The sequence below is a fragment of the Thalassophryne amazonica genome, chromosome 7 (genome assembly GCF_902500255.1).
Source record: "Thalassophryne amazonica chromosome 7, fThaAma1.1, whole genome shotgun sequence".
Classification (NCBI taxonomy): Eukaryota; Metazoa; Chordata; class Actinopteri; order Batrachoidiformes; family Batrachoididae; genus Thalassophryne; species Thalassophryne amazonica.
In genome coordinates, this window is record NC_047109.1 from 68,910,547 (window position 1) to 68,935,414 (window position 24,868).

General features: G+C 41.7%; 1 protein-coding gene across 1 annotated transcript in view; it reads left to right on the plus strand.

Moving 5' to 3' along the window:
• Positions 1-5,780: 5,780 nt before the first annotated feature.
• Positions 5,781-24,868, plus strand: part of mef2d (myocyte enhancer factor 2d) — a 297,569-nt gene continuing 278,481 nt past the window's right edge. Inside the window, 1 exon segment of the mRNA XM_034174391.1 lies at positions 5,781-5,961. The gene's annotated coding sequence lies outside the window, so the exon portion shown is untranslated.

Here is a 24,868-nt window from a genome sequence, read left to right on the forward strand (position 1 = left end):
GTGTGGACTTGAAAGTCTCTACAGAATCTGACTGTTTTATTGGTGCCGGGAGATCATTCCACAGAACAGGTGCACAATAAGAGAAAGCTCTGTGACCAGCAGACTTTTTATTCACCCTAGGGACACATAGTAGTCCTGCACTCTGAGAACGCAGAGCCCAGACTGGTATGTAGGGTTTAAGTAGGTCAGCTAGGTAGGGAGATGCTAGTCCGTGAACATCATGCCATGCAAGACTTTAGAACTGTGACATTTTCACTGTAGACATCTAGACTTATGCATGAGGCCATGAAGATGATCTTTGAACTATGGCGGGGTTTTTTTGTGTGTGTGTGTGGGGGGGGGTTGTTGTTGTTTTTTTTGTTTTTTTAGGTTCCACAATCATGTCCAGTAGACTCGCGAGCACTGAATTTAAGCTGTCCTCAAGGACATCTACTGATTCATCATGTACAGAAAGCGACGCAACTATATCAGGTAATCTGTCTCCAAGGTAATGGACAGGGCAGTGAAACTGTAAACCTAGTCAGTGTGTACTGTCAAACAGCTGATGTAAGAGAAACAATATCAATATCTGAGACGGTAATACCATGAACGAGGATCAAATCTACTGTGTTTCTACCGTGAGTCGACCCTGAATGCATTGCTGAAATCCCAGCATGTTTATAATGTCCATGAATGATTTGCTGAGGGCATCAGGAGACTTATTTACATGGATATTGAAGTCACCAACAACCAGAATGTTACCTGAACAAATTACCAAATTAGACATAAACTCACCATATTCATGTAAGAATTCTGAATATGGAATCAGGACCTATAAACTTCTGGCAGCCTGAACTGAGCAGAGAGCCAAATGTTCACAAGTTATATTTGGGACCCCCCCAAGAACTTCGGCTAAACACAGATTTATTAATTAAAGCAACACCCCCGCCTTGCTTTGCATCACGAGAAACATGACTAAATGTATATGCAGGTGGGCAGGATTCATTCAGTGCCTTTATGTGCAACACAGATGCCTCAATGTAGCCACCAACTGAAACCCTTTAGCTGAGGGGTCACCAACCTTGCTACTGGAGAAGACCTGCCCTGCATGAGCTTCTTTGACATGTATATGCATGAACAGTTATGTATGATACGGCATTACAGGCTACAGAGAGAAAATTTACATTTAGGTCACTCAGCAAAATTGGTTCTGGCTACATTAACGCATTTTACTTGGGTGGAAATACTTTCCATAATTTTATTATCTTCACTGAGCAAATAAAATTTGAAGTTGTTGCATGTTATGTTAAAAATACATGATTTGAATATGTTCACCCATAAAAGTTTATTCTATATTGCAGAAACTACATTAGCCTTACATTCATGCAATATATATATATATATGTATATATATACACACACACACAGTGAGGAAAATAAGTATTTGAACACCCTGCGATTTTGCAAATTTTCATCTTCGGTGCATGTCCACTGTGAGAGACATAATCTAAAACAAACAACAACAACAAAAAAAGAATCCAGAAATCATAATGTATAATTTTTTAATAATTTATTTGTATGTTACTGCTTGAACATCTGTGAAAATCAATGTTAATATTTGGTACAGTAGCCTTTGTTTGCAGTTACAGAGGTCAAATGTTTCCTGTAGTTCTTGACCAAGTTTTCACACACTGCAGCAGGGATTTTGGTCCACTCCTCCATGCAGATCTTCTCCAAATCTTTCAGGTTTGGAGTTTCAGCTCACCCCAAAGAGTTTCTATTGAGTTCAGGTCTGGAGACTGGTCAGCCCACTCCAGGACCTTGAAATGGTTCTTACGGAGCCCCTCCTTAGTTGCCCTGGCTGTGTGTTTGGGGTCATTGTCATGCTGGAAGACCCAGCCATGACCCATCTTCAATGCTCTTACTGAGGGAAGGATGTTGTTTGCCAAAATTTCGCAATACATGACCCCATCCATCCTCCCTTCAATACGGTGCAGTCATCTTGTCCCCTTTGCAGAAGAGCACCCCCAGAGTATGATGTTTCCACCCCCATGCTTCACGGTTGGGATGGTTTTCTTGGGGTTGTTCTCATCCTCTAAACATGGTAAGTGGAGCTGATCCCAAAAAGCTCTATTCTGGTCTCATCTGACCACATGACCTTCTCCCATGCCTCCTCTGGATCATCCAGATGGTAACTGGTGAACTTCAAATGGGCCTGGACATGTGCTGGTTTGAGCAGGGAGACCTTGCTGCCCTGCAGGATTTTAAACCATGACAGCATCATGTGTTACTAATGTAATCTTTGTGATTGTGGTCCCAGCTCTCTTCAGGTCATTGACCAGGTCCTCCTGTGTAATTCTGAGCTTTCTCAGAATCATCCTTATCCCACAAAGTGAGATCTTGCATGGAATCCCAGACCGAGGGAGATTAACAGTCATCTTGTGCTTCTTCCACTTTCTAATAAATAATCATAACAGTTGTTGTCTTCTACCAAGCTGCTTGCCTGTTGTCCTGTAGTCCATCCCAGCCTTGTGCAGGTCTACAGTTTTGTCCCTGGTGTCCTTAGACAGCTCTTTGGTCTTGACTATGGTGGACAGGTTGGAATGTGATTCATTGTGTGAACAGGTGTCTTTTATACAGGTAACAAGTTCAAACAGGTTCAATTAATACAGCTAAAGAGTGCAGAATAAGAGGGCTTCTTAAAGAAAAATTAACAGGTCTGTGTGAGCCAGAATTCTTGCTGGTTGGTCGGTGTTCAAATACTTATTTGCAGCAGTAACATACAAATAAATTATTAAAACAAAATCATACATTGTGATTTCTGGATTTTTTTTAAATTTTTTTAGATTATGTCTCTCACAGTGGACGTGCACCTACGATGAAAATTTCAGACCCCTCCATGATTTGTAAGTGGGAGAACTTGCAAAACCGCAGGGTGTTCAAATACTTATTTTCCTCACTGTACATATATATATATATATATATATATATATATATATATATATATATATATATATATATATATATATATATATATATATATATATATCTCAAACGAATCATGGCACCCTGACTTTGCAGCTTCCTAAATTTAAATAAAATTTTCCAGAAAGACCTTTAACAGCTAACAATTTAGCGCGCATAATTAAAGTGGAAATTGTCCGAACGTTCAATGTCTTTCAAAGTTCGTGTGAAATTTTGTTTGTAACGTCGCACTCACCACGACACACACACACACACACACACACACACACACACACACACACACACACACACACACACACACACACACACACACACACACACACACACACACACACACACACACACACACACACACACACACACACACACACACACTATAAACAAAATGTTCCTCCGCCGCCGTCACCGGATAAAGTAGTCCGGCCGGTTCGCTCAGTGTTCTGCTGTCTCACTTACAGAATATGTCACATTATTTGCTTTTAATATGTCTTACAATTTAATTCTACACGCTGTGAGTCTATAAAATGATGTGTTCATAGATATTCCAAATTGTGATTTCGTATTTTACTAACAATGTAAATGTTAATTTTACTGTACAAATTTTGATAAGACTAATGACTTGAAATATTTCGTGCAAAAATTACACAACAGCCACTGATAACAAACGATTTTATTTGCAGATTGTTAATATCAGAAATTAGTGAAAGAGGATTTATTGCGCCCAAGCAGTGTTGCCAGTTCTTGTGATAGAAAAGACCTGTGTCTGTGAAAAGAAGCGAAAATAGAAGTAACTCGACTATCTACACGAAGCCAGAATGAGAAGAGAGAAGGGCCTTTATTGTCACTGTACATAGATTAATACATGCAACAAAAGTTGTTTTCTATATTTAACCCATCTTAATTGCAGTTAGACATAATGCACCCACTCGGAGCAGGGCAGCCACAGTAAGACTCCCGGGGACCAACTGCAGACGTAGAGACTTGGCCTTGGACAGAGGAAGGAGCAGAAAACCATGTTTTCTTTTTTTTTTGTTATTAATGTGACCATACATCCAGAATGGCAAAACTTTACATCGATATCACTATTGTTAATTTTCTTTTGTTATATACATAATCACAAAAAATAGAACAAAACAAAACAAAAAACACATTACAATTATTTGTAACATTGGCAGAGGTGTCAAATCGGCTTCAGAAAGTAAAAACCCTCCCATGTGTTGCTTCTACCTGTGGACCTAAAACAGGTGATCTCAATGGCTGGGCTGGGGATTGTACCAGGGTTACAGTAGCGTGACACAGATGAAAGTTTATGCTTCCCCTTGGATGGGATACCAGTCCATTGCAGGTTACTTCCCCAGCCAAACACTGCTACCCGTTTGCAGCTGGTGGACTAGAATGATGCAGATTCTTGTTCAAGGACACAGACAGGTGACCTGGACCTCAAATCTGGAAGCTAACACCAGTCTAGAGTCCTTAGTTTGCATGATTAATTAGTTAATTGTGTTTCCCATTAGAACTGCTTTACAAAAAGTACACATTCTTAATGCCCTTGGCTGTGTACAGAACTGTGTGTGAGGTTTTCACAGAAATAGCTGTTTGACATTGTGTCATTTTGCTTTGAGACTTAAATCTGATTTCTGCAGTTGTCATTGATGAGGACAGTGCTGCACTCTTTCATTTCTGCTACACTGCATGTCAATTTGACTACACATATTTTATATTCGAGTCTGGTCTGCTTGAGGTTTCTTCCTGTACAATATCAGAAAGTGATTGTGGACCTTTTCCATACATCTGTCGTCAGTGTGCTTGCTTATGCAGTGAATATAAGGTCTGGGCCTAATCTGTGTATAGGACAAGCGGCCGAGATGAGTTTCCTCCGCAGGGTGTCTGGGCGCTCCCTTAGAGATAGGGTGAGGAGCTCGGTCACTCGGGAGGAGCTCAGAGTCGAGCCGCTGCTCCTCCACGTCGAAAGGAGCCAGTTGAGGGGGCTCGGGCATCTCGCTGAAGAGGTGTTCCGGGCACGTCCCATCGGGAGGAGGCCCCGGGGAAGACCCAGGACACGCTGGAGGGACTACATCTCTAGGCTGGCATGGGAATGCCTTGGGGTTCCCCCAGAGGAGCTGGGGGAGGTGTGTGTGGAGCGGGATCTGGGCGGCTTTGCTTGAGCTGCTGCCACCGCAACCCGCAAATGGATGGATCGACTTTGAGGTGACTTATGTTATGATTGGGAATTATGTGTATGTGTATATATATATATATATATATATATATATATATATATGTGCCCTTCCTGACGCAACTCCAGATGACATGGAGAAATGTGGCAGGCGTGGGATTTGAACCCGGAACCTTCCACACTGAAACCAAGTGCACTAACCACTTGGCCACCACCCCTGCCATATATATTTACTGTTGACAAATTGCCATTTCTAAAAAATTATATGTCTGATCAAACAGTTTGTGCATTTTTGATGGGAGGTGCGGATATTATACTTCCTCGATATGACAACCTCTGTTGGACGAAATCTAAATAAATAAATAATTAAATAAATAAATTAATTAATTAATTTACTCTCAATATTTCTATGCAACTTTTACTAAATAAATCTCGTTCTTGCTTTTAACAACAAAAGCTGGCAACATATGTCTCAAAACACGGGCGGCGGAGGGATATCTGCTCTTAACACATGATGTCGCCATCAGGCCTTCCTATTTCCCGGCTCACCTTCCACAAACTACACGCTGACCGCCTGATTGGCCGAAGCGTCGCGAGGGCGCGTTTCCATTGGCTCCTTCGCCCGTCAGTCATAAAGCAATGCCACTCACTTATAGATTAGTCTCCATTTGCCATAACTAAATAGTTACCCTGGACATCAAGTAGCGACATTTTATCCAAATTGCCACCTTGCCAGTTTTCTTCTTCTTCTTGGTTGTTTGTTTTTAAGTGTGACGCTGACGTCAGGCGAGTCCTGAAACAGATGTGGTTCCGCAGCGCGGGTAAGTCAGTGTTGTGTGTCCGTGCGCTGCTGACTTGTTTATTTGTTGTTGTGTGTTTGTGGACACACGGTGCCAGTGTTTGGCTCCTCGTGTACTTTGTTTGAGTTCCATCACTCGGACGGTCCCCTCGGTGTCTTTGTGTCTCAGTTTGCTGCTTCTGCCGTAATAACTGTCCATAACTATTTGCCACGATTTGATCTCTAACTTTAATTTGGTTTACGCCTCGGACGGCTGCTTCCTCTGCAGCCCAGGACAAAAAAAGTGCTGTGAATTGTGACGTTTGGAACGATTTGATGCGTCTTTGGTTCAGAGTGTTTATCACTGCTGTGCCTAATTGCTTTTCTCCCGGGAGACAGAGAGCCATCAAACTTCTCATTTCCTCCTCCAACCCGGAATGCATTTTGCTCCTAACGATGCCATCAGTAAACCCGAATAAAGCCTCCTGCCAAGTCTGCTCTGAGATTGTGATCTGGGATTTGTGGAGAAGACAGGTGACTGGGAATAGAGGACAGCATGTCTCTGGAGGGTGCTGTCACATGTCAGGCAGGAGGAACTGTTATCTATGACATCATAATCATTGCAGCGGAGGGGGCGGGGGCTGCTGGGACACGGAGTGTGTCCGCGCGGCGCCCCCAGGTATAGGACAGGGTGCGATTGCTAAGGTGTCCGAGGATCCCTCGGGAGACAGTCCAGATAAGGTGCTGAGCAGGGCTGGTAATTCCCAGTAGTCACAGCAGATTAGTGGTACAGAGCCTGCAGCCAGGAACACAGATTTATGTGAGGTTTGCCCTGGCAGCACCAGGATAAACCTCCGGAACCCCCATATCACATGTGGAACATAAATACAGAACATAGGCGGTGGAAGAAAACTGCATCTGATGTCTGATGCACGACAAACGCTGGTGACAGAGGGAGGGGGCCGTGGCTTGGGGGTATGTGTTTGTGTTTCAACTGGGTGTTTGGGGTCCCCACAGCAGATCGAATGCAAATCTGCGTTGGGATTTGTTATGTTCTAGGCTCGATACCTTTCCTGATGAAGCTCCACTTCTACATGTATAAACAAACACAGGATCCTGGTGTTCTTAGGCAGTTTCCAAACCAAGGACTGTTCAGGATCTACTCTGCTTCACTTTTGAGATCGGACAGTTTTAGGTATTTACAAAGCAGGATGCCTGTGACCCCCCCCCCCCCCACACACACACGTTTTAAATGATGCAGTGATTTTCACAAGCCGGTCCTTTTACCTGCCCACTGTGTCACTTAGACCGGCATCTTTCTCATCCATAAATGCCTCTGAGATTGTCAGTCATCCACTGCTTGCAGCCCACCCTGTTATCATGTTTCTGCTGGCTGCGTGGGGGGAAAAAATAATTCATTTGCCTATGTAGGAAAAAACAAGTCACGGCAGTGTTAAATATGACAAGATTGCACTGTGTCTCCTTTAAGTGTTGTTTGGTGTCAAAGCCGTAACCACTAACCGCTTCATTCAAGATGACTCAGATATCCCAATTTGGAAACTTCCAAAAACTGCTTTCACATCATGAGCTTGGGAGAACAATATGGATGCACGCAGTATTATACTTGAGCTTTGTTGTCTTTTCAGATAACACACGAATAAGTTGTTATTTGAGGATTTTTAAAAAAAAAATTACATTCCCTCATTCAAGTTAAAAATACACAATCTATACAAAATATACACTGATACATGCCATCTATATCTTATTGGAAGGTATACAGTAACTTGTAAAATCCTAAATCCAAACATGTATAATGTGTTGTTGTGTGGTGTGGCTCCAGTCAGGTCAGAGAGAATGTGAAAAGAAACAGTTCTAATAGCTGATTCTACAACCACTTCAAGTTTGACATTTTGTGTTGACAAATCATTTTGTCCATTAGAAGGGCTGTCATTAGAGTACTTATACACAGGTCCAGCACGCCTTGTTTCACAGTGTAAAATCATTTAATCATTTTGTCACGTGACTCCTACCCTGCTCTTCCTCCTCCAGCTGCCATTATGGGTCACCACAATAGGTCACCTGTCTCAATCTCATCTTTTCCCAAGCATCTTCCTTCCATCACACCAACCTCCTCTTTGTCCTTCCTTTTCTTCTCCTGCTGAGTGGCTTCATTCTCACTAGGCCTGGGCAATTAAACAATTTCAAACCGCGATTGCAATCAAATTTTAATGTTGATTGCAGTGATAAGCCTGGTACAATTTTACTTTATGGATAGATCTCACTTAGTTTTGAAAACGCAGTGCCAGTGGAACGCTGCTGCTTCACCACAGAGCTGCAGTGCATGTTTTTAAAGCACATCTCCTTTGCTTTAAATACATGACTGTTTTATTCACACTCACATGTTGCACATCAGTGCTGCAGCAGTGCAAATTTTTTGAAAAGATATTTCACTCTCTGGCAGCACGGCGGTTTAGTGGTTGCCTCACTGTTGCCTCACAGTGAGAAGGTCCTGGGTTCGATTCCCACCTATGGCCTTTCTGTGTGGAGTTTGCATGTTCACCCCGTGTTTGCGTGGGTTCTCTCCAGGTGCATCCAAAGACATGCATGTTAGGTGGATTGGAACCTTTAAAATTGCAGTAATGAAAGTCTTCCGGAAATGACCGGAAATCTGTGTTTTTACTTGTGTGGTGACCGTTTCCGAGTTAGTTTTGACCACAAACGGTGGTGGTAATGCAGTGTATTGGTTTGCAAGCCGCCAATAATCTCCAAAGAAGAATGTGTTTTTTGGTTTTTGATAGTTTAGTATTAAGTTCTATTTTTGGGGGATGGCGCAGTGGTTTTCCTAACATTTTACTTTGTTATGGACATTAAAAGTTGTAAGTTGCGTTTTTCCTCCAGTAGTCATACATTAAGTGGAGCTAAGGGGTGAAGCTCTCAGCTGCTAAAAATTCTCGCAGTCAGACATCCGGGAACTTACTAGCCGGAAGCCAGCCACCATCTTAATTTGGGGGGGATTGAGCGACTTCAGTAACATTGACAGCAGCATGAAAATGCCCAAAAGTTGTTGTGTTCCGGGTTGTAAAGCCAACTAAGAGTTATCCCGAATGGCTAGATGGAACAGCAGTTCTATATAATACCATCTGAGAAATTCAAGCGTGAGAAATGGCTTGCTGCAATCAACAGGACCGCTGTAAACACCGATTGGAGTATTAACAAAAAGAAACAATGGAGTCCCAAGTCTGGTCCTGCTATCTGTGTTCTGCCCATTTCATCTCGTAAGTACTTTTTGTGTTAATATTTCTGATAGGGATGTCCCGATCCGATCACATGATCGGAAATCGGGCCCGATCACGTGGTTTCAGACTTGATCGAAATCGGACATTGCATCCCGATCAGGAATCTGATATAGATTTTATCCTCATTATTTTGTTCAGCACTATTTCAAGCTCATTATTGCAGATTAATGGGCCTTTCACGTGTTGGAAACGTCAGAGGCATCAAGAATCGGTCTAAAAAGCATTATTTTCAATGAGACGCGTTGCTTTTTAGAGGCGTCAGAAGCCCCGCGTCAAAAGCTGAGCTAAAGCAACGCTTCTGACAGGAGCGCACATTGCCACTTGTCGGCAGGCTGACTAGGTCAAAGTTCAACCCAATCTTTTTTTTTTTTGTTGAACAAAAGAAAAAACATAAGTTCAACCCAATCCAACTTTCGATGCTCTGAGCTGTGACGTAGCTTCGCGCTGTCCAATAGGAACATCGTGTCGGGCCAAAATACGGAACACTAGTGGCAGAAACCACTGATCTGTACAAAACAGATCGGTGCAGAAACCACTGATCTGTACAATACAGAAATGTGTCACAGGACTGCTCATTTATATCCTTGGAAATGTTTTTTTGTTGTTGTTTGTTACCTCAAAATTTCTGATTACTGTTTAAAAAGTTTAGAACACTTGTAATTAAAATAGCTAAATCAATAAATGGTTCTTTAGAAACCTTTCATCTATAAATTAAAACCACCTGTTATTTCAGATTAGCTAATTTCTTGTTTAACATAAGGAACCTTGGACATTTATTTTTAGACAAATAAAATAACATAGAAATTTGTACATTTTTTAATGTAGACCTGCATTGAAATAAATGCAGTCAGATCTTTATACCAAAAAATGACATATTTACACACAAGAGCCTTCTGAATGTAGTAAAGTAATTCTGCAAGCCCAGATTTAACGGAGAAATCTTAATTTAAAAATGACAAATTTACAGCTAAAATTGAGCCCTCCGCAAAACTGTCAGCGCATCCGGGACGTTGCCGAGACACGAGAGAAGACCCTATCCCAGCATGCATTGCGCGCGCCAACTGTAATTTGTGGATTTACGTTAGTTTGCATCTCTTACAAAAGCACCTTTTTATTGTCTTATACGGAAGGATCAACTTTTTTTAAAACTTCATATTGTCTTGCGGTACGTTTGGTGAGTACACATTTCTTTTATTTGTGGTTGAAAATTATTTTGGGGGACTTTTTCATACGCCCATTTGATTGAGTGGTGCCGCATTGAAAATCTACTGTCTTTAGCCTCCGGTGTTACTGTTGCGGGGTACGGATGCGGGACCCACAAAGAATCCAAGTCATTAAAAAGATACAAACCTCTCTCAGTGGCCACGGAGCTCTGTGGCTCCGATTACTGAGACCGTGCGGCGCTCCTTCTGTCCTTGCGGGTGGCCGGAATGCTCCACATCAAAACAGCGAGCGTAGTCTCTGGACTTGTTGCCAAGTTGGTCGCACCTCCATTCAATAGACGGGGATGTGGTGCCGGAGTTAGCTGTAGCTCTGCACAGCAGACACGGGGCAGTGTGAGTGGCCTGCTGCGGCATTTACCGAGCCCGCAGACTCGGTAAGCGCATCGGAGGCAGTGACAGCAAGACGCCGGGGAAGAACGTTGCCCGCTGTCGATGTCGCCGCTGATCTGAGCATGCAGAGCTGTATCTCGCATTCATTCAGCTTACTTTTGGATCTTGAAACCAGGATGTGTATAACAGTAACATTATTAACAGATAAAATCAGTTTCAATGCGGGATCGGACTGAAGGTGCGAGCGCTCTGTCTTCTGCCTCACGTCACTGCAATGTCCCGGATGCACAAACAGTTTTCGCGGAGGGCCAAATTTTAGCTGCAAATTTGTCTTTTTTAAATGAAGATTTTTCTGCTGAACTACAAATTTGGGCTTGCAGATTTACTTTACTGCATTCATAAGGGTCTTATAAATACATATCAGCTATTTCTTTCTGAGATCTGACCACATTTATTTCAATGCAGGTCTACTTTAAGTCTGGTAGATTATTACTTGATTGTTCAAGCTACCTCAAGGAGAAGTGCACTGTTTAAGTGATAAATAATAAAATAAGGTGATTAAAATGAAAATATATATTTAGCATTTGTTCATTCAGTTTTTTAATGTATCGGATTGGTACTCGGTATCGGCAGATACTCAAAATCAGATGACTTGGAATCGGATTGGGGCCAAAAAACCTGATCGGGACATCCCTAATTTCTGATTTATGAATTGAGGTTGTCGTCAGGAGCCATTAACATTTTTCAACAGTTTGAAAATTCTTATAAAGCACCAGCTACAGAAACAAATGTCTCTGAAAATCAACGTAAGTCCAGATTTCTTGTTTTGTTTTGGCTTCGGTGTCCATAGTTAGTGCCGTGTGACCGGGGCTTATATATATATACGAGGTCTATTAGAAAAGTATCCGACCTTATTATTTTTTTCAAAAACCATATGGATTTGAATCACGTGTGATTACATCAGACGTGCTTGAACCCTCGTGGGCATGCAAGAGTTTTTTCACGCCTGTTGGTTACGTCATTCGCCTGTGGGCAGTCTTTGAGTGAGGAGTGACCCACCCTCTCGTCAATTTTTTTTTTTCATTGTTTAGGAATGGCTCAGAGACTGCTGCTTTGTTTGATCATTTTTTTTTCAAAACTGTAAGGCACAACTGAGTGGACACCATTCGATAAATTCAGCTGGTTTTCGGTAAAAATTTTAACGGCTGATGAGAGATTTTGGTCTGGTAGTGTCGCCGTAAGGACGGCCCACGGTGCCTGACGGCGATCTGCGCTTCGAGGCGGCAGCGTCTCGCCGTTTCAAGTTGAAAACTTCCACATTTCACGCTCTGTTGACCCAGGAAGTCGTCAGAGAACAGAGAACTTTCAGAAGAGGTTGGCATGAGGAGTTTATTCGGACATTCCATTGTTAACGGACATTTTGTAATGAAAGAATGTGCGGGCAGAGTCGCATGTCGGGCTGGACCCGACCGCAGGGGGTCGCGACAGGAAAAACACCTCCGTTGGAAACCTTAATGGGTAAGTTGGAACATGCCCAAGCTGTTAAACAATTTCTCAGTTACTCATTTGTTGAAAGCCATCAAAAGCCGCCTGAATTTTACAAATGGTTTTCAACACGGAGGTGTTTTTTCTGTCGCTGCGCACACAGGTTCGCCGAGTCGTCACGGAAACAACTCGGCGAATTTGCGCGCACGTCTTTCATTACAAAATGTCCTTAAACAGTGGAATGTGCGCATAAAGTCCTCATGCCGGCTTCTTCTGAATCTTCTCTGTTCTCTCACGACGTCCTGGGTGAATTAAGCCTTAAATTAGGATGTTTTCAGGTCGAAACAGGCCGACGATGGCGCCTGGAAGCGCTGCACGACGTCCCGCTGCGTGGGAAGTCCTTACACCGACAGAAACACCCCATAATCTCTCATCAGCCGTTAAACGTTTCACCGAAAACCAGCTTAATTTCTCGAATAGTGTCCACTCGGATATTCCTCACAGGTCCAGAAAAAATGTTGATAAAGCAACGCACGCCGTCTCGAGCAGCGTGTGAAACAAAGGAATTCAGCCGACAGGGCGGGACCACATCTCACTCAAGGCCTGCCCACAGGGAAATGACGTCACCGACACGCGTGAAAAAACTCACGCATGTGCACGAGGGTTCAAGCATGATTGGTGTAATCGCACGTCATTCAAATCCATATAGTTAAAAAAATAAATAAAAGGGTCGGTTTATTATCTAATAGACCTCGTATATATAATGTGTGTGTGTGTGTGTGTGTGTGTGTGTAAAAGAATACTCATGAGCACTCTTGATGAAGTATGTGGAGACATCTTTGTAATCCATCTCTGGTCAGTGATTAGGATTGTCTAACCAGTCGTCTGCAATAATCTTATACGGGTATTTTCGGATACCTGTCAACCTCCAGCTTCTTTCTGTATCGATTCTGTGCCTCAGGTGGCAAATTCTCTCCGTACTGATACATCATCAAAAAAACAAACTTGGAAGTAGAGAAACAACAAGCTTTGCGGATGTGCTCTCGTTTCCCCCAAACAAAGATGGCACCTACAAATTGCATTACGTGTGACGTCATGCCGACTGTGAAAATGCTAACACCGTTAGCATTTTTAGATGACAGTTTAACTAGCAATGGACAAAAATTGATTGAGGTGAGTGAGTGAAAATAATCTGTGACGTTAGTGCTCTGCTGAAGTTTATCAGCTAAATTAGCTTTTTAGCTGCAGCACTGTCGAGCTGAGTGCTCAACCTATTTTTATTTTACCAAATAAAGCTACACAGTTTTTTAATTGCTACTGCTGTAACTACAAGAAAAGTCTCCAGTTTAAATAATTTAGATTTTATATTATATATTAGATTTTATATATTAGATTTTATATATATATTTGTTGTTGTTGTTGTTTGCTGTTTCATATTCTTTATATTATATTTCTTGTCCCACATCAGAAACATTTAAAAATTTGCTGAATGAATGAATGAATCTACCATTACTACATGCACACATTACTTTTCATGCTATATTATTTGTCTAAAAATAGTTTTCTAATGTAAGAAAAGTTTTTTTAACTTTAAATTTACAGTAATCAGAATTAATCTTGAAGTAAAAACACATTTGTATAGATTTTAAGGTGGCCAAGAACTTGAAAACATAGATTATCAATAACTCCAGAGCTCCAGCCAAAACTAAGAAAACTCAGAAATGATTGAAGATTGAACAAGTTGATGCATTAATGTGCCATAAATACTCATATTGTTCCATTTGAATTGATACTGACAATTGTTATTTTTGAGTTCTTGGAATGGTCATTTGCGGTGTACTTTTCTGAACCACAATGTATGCTTTTTGGATTAGAGGCTGGTAGCACAGTACAAGTTGTGTGAAAAGGCTGGGGTGGAAAAATTGACCTGACCCAACAAAAAATTGTATTTTTTGGAGATTTTTTTTTTTTTTTTTTTGGTGGGTAAATAGACCTGAAAATGCACCAGAACGCATCTGAGATCTAAAATTTTTCTGGAGGAGAACCACCAGACCCCCTGCTAGGGGCTTTGGGCCTTTGGCTCTTGGCAAAAATTTTCAGTTTTTTTTTTTTTTTTTCTTCCCATGGGCCACTTTCATCACTGAAATTGTCCATAGGTGTGCATGTGGGTGTGAATGTGTTTGTTTGTCTATATGTGGCAACAGACTAGCATCCTGTCCAGGGTGTACCCCGCCTCGCGCTTTGACTACTGGGATACAACCCCTGGCAAAAATTATGGAATCATCAGCCTCAGAGGATGTTCATTCAGTTGTTTAATTTTGTAGAAAAAAAGCAGATCACAGATATGACACAAAACTAAAGTCATTTCAAATGGCAACTTTCTGGCTTTAAGAAACACTAAAGAAATCAGGAAAAAAAATTGTGGCAGTCAGTAACGGTTACGTTTTTAGACCAAGCAGAGGGAAAAAAATGTGGAATCACTCAATTCTGAGGAACGCTGAAGAACGCTCCAACACATCACTAGTATTTTGTTGCACCACCTCTGGCTTTTATAACAGCTTGCAGTCTCTGAGGCATGGACTTAATGAGTGACAAACAGTACTCTTCATCAATCTGGCTCCAGCTTTCTCTGATTGCTGTTGCCAGATCAACTTTGCAGGTTGGAGCCTTGTCATGGACCATTTTCTTCAACTTCCACCAAAGATTTTCAATTGGATTAAGATCCGGACTATTTGCAGGCCATGACATTGACCCTATGTGTCTTTTTGCAAGGAATGTTTTCACAGTTTTTGCTCTATGGCAAGATGCATTATCATCTTGAAAAATGATTTCATCATCCCCAAACATCCTTTCAATTGATGGGATAAGAAAAGTGTCCAAAATATCAACATAAACTTGTGCATTTATTGATGATGTAATGACAGCCATCTCCCCAGTGCCTTTACCTGACATGCAGCCCCATATCATCAATGACTGAAAATTTACATGTTCTCTTCAGGCAGTCATCTTTATAAATCTCATTGGAACGGCACCAAACAAAAGTTCCCGCATCATCACCTTGCCCAATGCAGATTCGAGATTCATCACTGAATATGACTTTCATCCAGTCATCCACAGTCCACGATTGCTTTTCCTTAGCCCATTGTAACCTTGTTTTTTTCTGTTTAGGTGTTAATGAAGGCTTTCGTTTAGCTTTTCTGTATGTAAATCCCATTTCCTTTAGGCGGTTTCTTACAGTTCGGTCACAGACGTTGACTCCAGTTTCCTCCCATTCGTTCCTCATTTGTTTTGTTGTGCATTTTCGATTTTTGAGACATATTGCTTTAAGTTTTTTGTCTTGACGCTTTGATGTCTTCCTTGGTCTACCAGTATGTTTGCCTTTTAACAACCTTCCCATGTTGTTTGTATTTGGTCCAGAGTTTAGACACAGCTGACTGTGAACAACCAACATCTTTTGCAACATTGCGTGATGATTTACCCTCTTTTAAGAGTCTGATAATCCTCGCCTTTGTTACAATTGACATCTCTCGTGTTGGAGCCATGATTCATGTCAGTCCACTTGGTGCAACAGCTCTCCAAGGTGTGATCACTCCTTTTTAGATGCAGACTAACGAGCAGATCTGATTTGATGCAGGTGTTAGTTTTGGGGATGAAAATTTACAGGGTGATTCCATAATTTATTCCTCAGAATTGAGTGAGTCCATATTTTTTTCCCTCTGCTTGGTCAAAAAAAGTAACCGTTACTGACTGCCACAATTATTTTTCCTGATTTCTTATAGTGTTTCTTAAAGCCAGAATGTTACCATTTGAAATGACTTTAGTTTTGTGTCATGTCTGTGATCTGCTTTTTTTCTACAAAATTAAACAACTGAATGAACATCCTCCGAGGCCAGTGATTCTATAATTATTGCCAGGAGTTGTAGGCTCCAGCCTCCCGCGACCCTTAATTGGACTAAGCGATTGAAGATGAGTGTGTGTATTTCACTGTCCTTCATTTCAAAAATGCGCCAAATCTGTTTCTGCTGTATGGCATATATGATATAGTCTTCTTACTGGCCAGTCAGCTTGCACCTTCCACATAAATGGATGAGTTTTTCCTCCTCAAGTCTGTTTTCCTACAGTACAGGTATGAGGGGATGAAATCCCCCTCTCCCCACGTGAGACTAAAAGTTCACTTGTTGAAGACATTTTAAAGATATGTTTTGCTAATAATAATAAAATATTGATAATTAATGTATTTTTATCAACTAGATAAAATATTGTTCAGTCAATATTATACAATTATATCCTCCACGTCGAAAGGAGTCAGTTGAGGTGGCTCGGGCATCTTTTCCGGATGCCCCCTGGACGCCTCGCTGGAGAGGTGTTCCGGGCACGTCCCACTGGGAGGAGGCCCCAGGGAAGACCCAGGACACGCTGGAGGGACTACATCTCTCGGCTGGCTTGAGAACGCCTTGGGGTTCCCCCGGAGGAGCTGGAGGAGGTGTGTGTGGATCGGGAGGTCTGGGCGGCTTTGCTTGAGCTGCTGCCCCCGCGACCCGACTCCGGATAAAGCCGAAGAAAATGGATGGATGGATGGATTAACTTTTGATTTCGGTGTACCCGTAATTATGCGGACCTGGTCAGCATGGGGTTCACCGAGGCCTTGGTAAACAAGAAAATTGGGAGTTAGTCAAACATACTAAAACTGAAAAATCAATCTCAAGTTTCAACTCTTTATTATTACTGTCATACTGCACCAACAGGTCCAAAATACTTCATGAGCACAATCTCTAAAGCCCTTTTCACACCGGGGCTGCCTCGCGCTTCCTGTGGTGTCATGACGATGCAGGAATGTCTGCATCAGGTGCGCGCTGCAGACAGACTGTGCACTCTCATTTATCTTCTAGTTTATATTTGTTCTTGTGCTGAGCTGCAGGTCTGCACACTGAGTTCTGTTATAGTTTATCTTTCCTACTTTGACTGCGAGATGCGCATGCGTGTGAACGAACTGTCTGTGAGTAAATATGGAGATGTCTGGAGTTAATACTTGATGTGGACATGTCCTGTTTCTGGCAATCAGTCTGTTAGCAGGACTTATGTCCTTTCTTTAACACAGTGATGAGAGAGTTTGCGGAGAGCAGGCAGCCTTTTTTCTTTTAATTGTTCACATGTGTGCGCATAAATCAATTGTCCGTGAGTGGACTGGAGATGTCCGGACTTTTTACTGAACGTTGACATGTCCTGTCTCTGGCAATCAGTCTGTGAGCAGGACTTTTATGGACTGTATTTAAACACATTTGTGAGAGAAGACCGAGGAGCTGCTGCAGCCAGCAGCGTGTTTTTTTTTTTTTTTTTTTTTTTCTCCCTGTGCTCTTAGTTTTTACTGCATTGTGTACACGGCTTCGTCATGACGACGTATGACGCAACTCGAAGCGGGCCCGTGTGAAAGGGGCTTAATAAGGACTAGTCTTTTTGAAATAATGCACAGGCATCATGTAGAACATAGGTGTCAAACTGATTCCAGAAAGGGCCAAGAGGGTGCAGGTTTTCTTTGTAACTGTTTCAGAAGACCATAACAGGTCGGTTTAACATAGAAAAGGTAAATAATACTCACAGACGTATGCTCTTTAGGGTTTTAGCGTGGGAAAATTAAGCGAAAGAAAGAAAGAATAAACGAAGCAATAGATCGAAGCATTGCTTCAATCTGCGAACCACTGCTTCGATTGGTTCAAGGTTCAAAGCAAAGCCGCGCTGCAGAAAAGTTGATTATGGACCCGCTGCAGGGTCTGTAATCAATGTAGAGAAATGATTATTTTCCTGACAAACACCCCCCAAAACAACGGCCACTCTGAAGGACCGATAACAGAATCGTTAAGCACAAAGCTTATTGATGTCGGTGGATCGAATAATTTCTTAACGTACCCGAAAGGAACTGGATCTCGATACCCATCCCTAGTTATCTGATTGGTCATTATCGATAGAAGGCATTGCTCGATTGGCTAGCGCTATGCTGCATGCGAGGTGTACTCGGCTCCTCCAGCGGTCAACTTGGCATGTGGTACAGCTCAGAAAGTGGCGAATGGGCCAATCAAAAGTTGGCTAAATCAAATACCATATAATAATAAAAGTTATGAGCTGCATCATATTAAATAAATTAAATATGTCTTTTAATGTCAAATTAAGACATACTAAAAAATTTCACTTATCTTCAACCGCTTATTCGGGATCCGGTCACGGGGGCAATATCTACCTCTGACTGGGGGATGCCGATACTTTCCCTGGCCATTGTGGAGATATAGTCTCTCCACCTTGTCCTGGGTCTAAAATTAAAAAAAAAAAGTTTTCCTAAATTTGTAAAAATAAAACATTCAGGAGCAGCTCAGATTGAAGATTTTTTTTTCTTAATACATGGCAGAGCTGTTAAACTGTACAGCATACACTGGATTGACAGTGCGTTTGCAGTGCACGCTGTGCAAGTGTAACATCTATGGAAATGCAGGTATCAGATGTGGACTCTGTACTGGTGGATGCTCTTTTCAGTGACAAGTATGGGAATCTTTATTTAAAAAAAACTATCAGGCTTGTTAGTCAGAAACGGCTGGACACAAATGCAGGACTCAGACAGGTAGCTCTGTATGTAAAAATCGTTTACTGAAACAGCAAACGGGGTCCGGTACACAAGAAGGCAGTCCAACAAGAGCAAAAGTACAGCTAACATCAGGGTTAGGTGTGGTCGGATAAACAGGTGTTCCTAGTGTTTCCTTGTCCTGCTTGCCTCCATGTGTGTATGATTATACTTTTTGCCATACCACCCAACACAACCGCTCCCAGTATACTCCACATCCCTCCTATCTACAGGCCTGAACCATCTTAATCTTACCTCTCTTACCTTGTCTTCAAAACTGTCTTACCTGTGTGATTGCTGTGATATGCTCAATCCTAATCCCAAGAAAAATCACAGCATCTTCAGCTCTGCCATCCCCAGCTCCGCTTCTTGTCTTGTTAGCAGTGCCAGTGCCTCCAAGCCATACAACACAGCTGGTCTCACTATTCTCTTGAAACCTTTCCCTTTCACTCTTGCAGATACTGTTAAAACAAGCATTCAGAGAATTCATTGTTTCGCCTTCTAAGTATCTCCTCATACGTGTTGGCGAATATTGCAAACACAGTAACAGCAATGGGGAAAAATTAAATTTGAACTGATCACAACAAATCAAGATCCAAAGAAATGATTAAAGTTAGTAAATGCTTCTTTTTTAACAGACTTGTGTCCCTCACAGTAAAACCATAATATAATATGATGATGTCATCGTGAAGTCACATGTATATTAGAATGTGACATTCTGTTTTCTGATTTATATGCACTCTAGATCATCCTTAACCCTTGTTAGAGCATATTGATATCTACTATGTTCTCTTGAAAAATGTGAGCATATTAAAGGGTTCTTTTAGTTTCATCATTCAGATGTGTGAGTGGAAGTAGTCTTAAAATGACAATAATATTATCACAGTTATTTCTGGAGCAGTGTATCAGCCAACCAAAATAGTTATCCTGACAGACAGATGTTAGGGCAGTCTAGAGCTGGGATTTTCCAACTCTTGCCTACTATTTATTAGATAATCCAATGTTGCTCAAACAGGAAAATGCAGAAAACTTGGTGGCCAAATTGTCCAGGGTAATATAACTAAACTAACTGTTTATGCTCTGGCTGTGTTTTTTATCAGTGGCATTGAGCATTATGTGGGGTTTGTCTGGCAGACAAAATGTGATAGAGCTAATGGGAGCTCTGAACCCCACACTTCCACTTTTTGTGCTGTATACTTTTGTTCGAGTTGTGAAATTCTCTCTCTGAATCTCTGGCAGCCTCTGCCTTTCACTCATGTTCTCATATACAGACACACAATCCATAAAATTGACAAATAATGTAACTGGACTAGTTTGGTGAAAAGGGCTTAAGCTCATGATAACTTAGAGGCTCAGCTTCGTTAATGTGCTTTAGTGTCTCTGAGAACCATGACCGCAGGCCAAGCTGTATGCTGAGTAAAGCTTCACAACAGGACAGAACTAGAGGAGACACTCTGGTTGTGAAAATTCGACTGTTATTGCATTGATTTAATGGTGTTTGGACTTAATTTCTATCAACCGTGAGCTCTGTTGTCTACAGGCATGGAGGGGTGGACACCATCTTCCTTACATCTGTTAATTTGAGGAAAAACAATCATCCTCCCCTGCTGAAACTTCCAGCAAACACAGGATATTAGTGTCTGTGTTTGTGTGTCCCAAGCGTGACTACACTCTTGACAAATTGACCGAATGTTCCTGGATGTAGTAACGTGTTCTTGAAGCACTTCACAAATCAATGCAGTCATCTGTGGCAGCTCAGTTACTTTATAAAAGCATCTGTCCGTTGTGTTTCTGAGTTACTTCTTATTTATTCCACAAAATACTACAAAATTGTGAGAGCGATTCATGCCTTAAAACAATGGCCTCAAGTAGTTATTGTCCAGTCAGCAGTCAAAAACTCAGATATTTAGTGTACAGTGACGTAAACTTAGAAAAGCATTCTCATGTTCTGAAATGCAGTAACCAGACTTGTTTTTTGAGGTAGCAAACAATTAAATCCCTTTTAAGGCAAACATTTGATGTGTTTTACAGTTCACAACACATTAATACACAAAAATTACACAAGCAATTACAATACATGAGTTTTGATAAAAGGTTGAAAGAAAACACATATGCAGACACAAAGATTAACTCCTTAAGCCATAGAGCCTATTTCACCAAACTCACATACTCATACATTATGATTTATTTCTCAGCTTGTACAAAGTCAAAAATGCAAACGTTTGGATCAGCTAAAAGACAGGTCCTAGGGGATGTTGTGGATGCAAAAAAAATTGAAAGTAAATAATACTTGGTAGGAGTAAATGAGTTTTGTTTTTTTTTTTTTCCCCAAAAAATCAATTTCGATTTATGTCTTTTATTAGCTTGGTGTTTCAGCTGTGCTTAGTTGATATGTGATTGAAGTTGATACTTTTGTAGAGGAGACTTTGCTTGACATTTTGATGTATAATAAGTATATGTTGGTGTCAGCATTGGTTAGTTATGAGTGTTCAAATATTCCAAAACAGGGCAAGTCCCCAAATTTGACTTCACGCCAGTCTGTCGCAGGGCCACATATAGACAAACAAACACGTTCACAACCACACGCACACCTACAGACAATTTTTCCAGTTCGCCTAAGCTACATGTCTTTAGATATGGGAGGAAGCCGGCGCACCCGTAGGGTACCCACGCAAACTCCACACAGAAAGGCCACAGGTAAGAATCGATCCCATGACCTTCTCACTGTGAGGCAAGAGTGCTAACCACTAAGACACCGTGCCATGCTGCCCTCATGTTTATTCTGTAAACTAAAAATGTTCATATCTGTAAAAATAACGGCTATACGATATGATGGTGAAAGGCTCATATATATTGGTCAGGCTCTAATCTATGGTGCAGAGGCAGAATGCAAAAAGCATTTGGGGCTTGGCAGGTCCTTTTTTTACTGTTTTCCTGCTGCAAAACCTGAGTGCAAAGGTGGGCACCACATGTAAAGGGCTTGGAGTTATCTGGCTTCTTGTTCATCGTTTTGTCTGCATATCATGAAGTCAGTGCTGCAGTACTGAACGGGCATAATTGAAATGCTGGTGAGGTTTCTGGAGAGGAAATGGATCTGTCCAGACGGGACGGGCTAGCATCAGCCAGCAAAATATGTTTTAATGCTGGAAGTTGTTGTGATTGTTGAAATAACACCTTTGCGAATATTGTGCCCTTTATTATCGACTACTTTGTTGGTTGAACGTGTCAGCTGGAGTTTGATCACACACACCCAGATTGACCTTTTTGTATGCAGTCTTTTTTAAGGTAAGTTAAAAGGTATTAATCTGTTGTGCGCTGTGATGCAGTTGGAATGATACTACTTTGTCTGGTATAAGGATAAAGTGCATGATTGGTATGTGACGTGAAAACTGAATCCTCCCCTGTTCATTCATTCGAGCTGTGGGGAGGAGGAATTACAGTACAAACCACAGTTATTAAAGGGTTTTTCTTTTTTTTACTTCTGTGTAGAGTGGACATGAGTGGTGAATCTGCTTAAAGGTGTCAAAAGTTGCAATGACACTTTACTTGTGTTGTACTTAGGGTTGGGTATAGAGAACCGGTTCTTTTCGAGTATCGTTAAGAAATGATTCGATCCACCGATATCAATAGTCTTTTTGCTTAACAATTCCCTTATCGGTTCTTCAGAGCAGCCGTTGTTTTTGAGGGTGTTTGTCGGGAAAATGATTTCTCTACGTTGATTACAGACTCTGCAGTGGGTCTGTAATCAACCGTTTCTGCAGCGCGACACCACTTTGAAGCGTGATCCAATGAAGCAATGCTTCGATCCACTAGCTTGTTGGTTCTTTGATTCACTGCTCTTCAGAAATGGCAAGTCTGCTTCTTAACCCCTCTCAAAGCCATTAAAATATTGTGAGTCACTTTTGTGTGGATTAAAGTCACTAACTGGGACTCTTGTCTTGTTGCAGTCAATAAATGAGAATCGTCCTCCGTTCCATTGGCACAGCTCCAAATGCTGCGCGGCTCTTTGCTGAGAGTCCGGTCAGAATTAATAACTTCAAAACGAATTGCCACTTTAAACAAAATGACACCTCTTACTAATGTTGTAATACAGACAAGAAACTACAATCGACTTTTTTTTTCTCCCAAAATGAGATGTGCTGTATTCTTTATAAATTACATCCTGATGTGCAGCACAGTACAGCTGCAAGAGATCAGCTCAGATGTATGGAAAGACATTCATGTAGTGCAGCAGCTAAAAGCATATTTAGAGCAAAATCGTGCAAATGGTGATACAAGCACCAAAGTTGGCACAAATACTCCTTAGACATTACTCTTTTGAACAAGCCGACTGGCCACTTGAATTTTCAATAGACGGCCATGTAGGGGTCAATTGAAGAATTACACAGGGGTCAAAATTGAAAATGCTCAAATCATATTGAAAGCTACACCACATTAGTTGTCTGATCGTAAAGATTCCAAAAAGGTATAGTTTGGACTATATGACTGAATGTTATGGGGTAAAAACAGCAAAAATGGTGACAGAGGTCATTGTCAGTTTGTACAGGAGTCAAAAGTTAAAGCTGCTCCAATTTTGGTAAAACATGATGCAAATTATTAGTTGGGTTAACAGGATTTTAAAAAGGAATAGTTTGGACCATGTATCGTGCTTAGTTATCATGTTATGGAGTAACATGTGTCACATGTCAGAGAATCCAGTGGATGTTGACATTGTTTGACCTTTATTTTAGAGACCAAACATTCAACACAATCAAAACTATTCCATTTTTTAATCCTGTTAGCTCAACCAATAATTTGCATGACTTTAGAGTTGCCTCTACTGGTGGTTGGCTCTCACTGCGGTATTGTATCACTTCCTGTTCCGGAGCACAGCGGTGTTTTTCTGTATCTGTTAGCTGTTTAATCTGCGCAGTTAGATTGATCTAGTTATCTAGATTACGATTTGTTTCCCAGTGTAATCTTTACGTGCCTTAACTAAAGCACTCCTTCTGCTGAATCACCTCTAAATTATTTACACATTATTCACTTTGCGTGTTTTTAGGAATCCGCTAGGTTAGCGTAGCTACTAGCTCTTAGCCGGTTTAGCATGGCGGCTTCTCCTGTCTCTCCCGCACTTTTCTGCTCTGGGTGTGAAATGTTTAGTTATTCCTCGGCCTCCTTTAGCAGTAATGGTACTTGTAATAAGTGTAGCTTATTCGTAGCTTTGGAGGCCAGGCTGGGCGAATTGGAGACTCAGCTCCGCACCGTGGAAAATTCTACAGCTAGCCAGGCCCCTGTAGTCGGTGCGGACCAAGGTAGCTTAGCCGCCGTTAGTTCCCCCTTGGCAGATCCCGAGCAGCCGGGGAAGCAGGCCGACTGGGTGACTGTGAGGAGGAAGCGTAGCCCTAAACAGAAGCCCCGTGTACACCGCCAACCCGTTCACATCTCTAAACGTTTTTCCCCACTCGGCGACACACCCGCCGAGGATCAAACTCTGGTTATTGGCGACTCTGTTTTGAGAAATGTGAAGTTAGCGACACCAGCAACCATAGTCAATTGTCTTCCGGGGGCCAGAGCAGGCGACATTGAAGGAAATTTGAAACTGCTGGCTAAGGCTAAGCGTAAATTTGGTAAGATTGTAATTCACGTTGGCAGTAATGACACCCGGTTACGCCAATCGGAGGTCACTAAAATTAACATTAAATCGGTGTGTAACTTTGCAAAAACAATGTCGGACTCTGTAGTTTTCTCTGGGCCCCTCCCCAATCGGACCGGGAGTGACATGTTTAGCCGCATGTTCTCCTTGAATTGCTGGCTGTCTGAGTGGTGTCCAAAAAATGAGGTGGGCTTCATAGATAATTGGCAAAGCTTCTGGGGAAAACCTGGTCTTGTTAGGAGAGACGGCATCCATCCCACTTTGGATGGAGCAGCTCTCATTTCTAGAAATCTGGCCAATTTTCTTAAATCCTCCAAACCGTGACTATCCAGGGTTGGGACCAGGAAGCAGAGTTGTAGTCTTACACACCTCTC